This window comes from Mus pahari, chromosome 19, assembly GCF_900095145.1.
Source record: "Mus pahari chromosome 19, PAHARI_EIJ_v1.1, whole genome shotgun sequence".
Taxonomy (NCBI): domain Eukaryota; kingdom Metazoa; phylum Chordata; class Mammalia; order Rodentia; family Muridae; genus Mus; species Mus pahari.
In genome coordinates, this window is record NC_034608.1 from 1,235,033 (window position 1) to 1,236,697 (window position 1,665).

A 1,665-nucleotide genomic window follows, 5' to 3' on the forward strand; every position below is an offset into this window, starting at 1 on the left:
ACAGAGAAACCCTGTCTCGAAAGAAAGAAAGAAAGAAAGAAAGAAAGAAAGAAAGAAAGAAAGAAAGAAAGAAAGAAAGAAAGAAAGAAAGAAATTGTGACAGGTTCCTGATTAGATTAGACAGAAACCGTTTCATCTCCAAGGGAGAACACACAGTGTAACTGTGGCTTCATACAATAAATTGGGTAGTGTGTCTTCTGTTTGTACTTTGTGGAATAGTCGGGAACCCAGAACAGTGTGGTTGCCTGTGCATGATGAAGTACTGCAACTATTCAATACTTCAAGGTAGACAGAGAGGGCTCACGGGGCTTCCACTAATAAAATAAGGAATTTCTGAGGAAATTCTGTAGAACCTCTTCAGGTTCCATATCACCAATGCTGTGAGTCTCGGCTAAGGTCACCCTTATTGATTCTTGGGTCCCTCTCCTATCCCAGGTCCTGCACATCCTAGAGATGCCACCCTCCTCCCAACCCTTCCCCTTGCAGATTTCCATTCATTCTCATGGTCATCTGGCCTTCTCTTCCTTGTACCTAGTAGCTGACTCAGACAGATGCAGACACCCACAGCCAAACAGTGGATGGAGCTTGGGGACTCTTAGGAAGAAGAGTTGGGGAAGGATTGAGCACCCAGAAGGGGATAGGAACCCTACAGGAAGACCAACAGAGTCAACTAACCTGGACCCTTGAGGTTCTCAGAGACTGAACCATCAATTAAAGAGAATGCACAGGATGGACCTAGGCCTCCAGCACATATACCAGATATGCAGCTCTGTCTTCGGGTAGGTTCTGAACAACTGGAGCAGGGGCTATCCTATCCAAAAAGCTTTTGCTGTCTGTGGGACATGTTCTTCTAGCTGGGCTGCCTTCCCTAGCCTCAGTAAGAGAGGATACAGCTCTGCAGAGACTCAATGTGCCAGGGTTAGAGGGATACCCGGGGGGGGGGGCTCTCATCTTCCCAGAGGAGAAGGGGGGAGAGAGGAAGGGAGGAGAGAGGGATCATGGGATGGGGTGACTGGGAGTGGAGGCATTGATCAGGATGTAAAGTGAATAAATAAAATATACATACATACATACATACATACTTGGCCTTGGTTCCTGAAACCTCTTAGGAGTATATGACAAAGATAAGGCAAATCCACCTACACTTGAGCTTGACTTAAGGTCAGTTTGGGTAGGACTAGCCAACCACAATACTGAAAGGCACCTTGCCACAGGAAGCAACCATGTTTGAGAGTTTGGTAATTTTCACTCCCACTTCCGCTCGACCTCCAGAAGAAGAAAGAAGAAGGGCTGTCACTCAAGAAACATGCCAAGAAAATAGAGTGCCCCAAGAGACTCTGGCTTGGGAGTCTGGTGAATCTCATACTGGTCTTCCTCTGGTTGTTAGCTGTGTCCATCAAAACACTGTAATTAGTGGTAAAAAGCACACTCGTGTTTTCACCTGAGTCAATCTAGCAAACTTAACTAAACTGAGCACAGGAGGGTATTGTAGAAGCCTCCAAATTACAGCCAATCAGAAATACAGATTGCAACTTTAGACTTGTGACCAATAGTATAAGTGAGGCAGACAACAGCTTCTCTGGTTTGCCAAAACTTCCTGTATTTTCTTTGAAATAAAATGCTAGCAAAAAATAATACACATGTGCACGCACAGAGAGAGGGAGA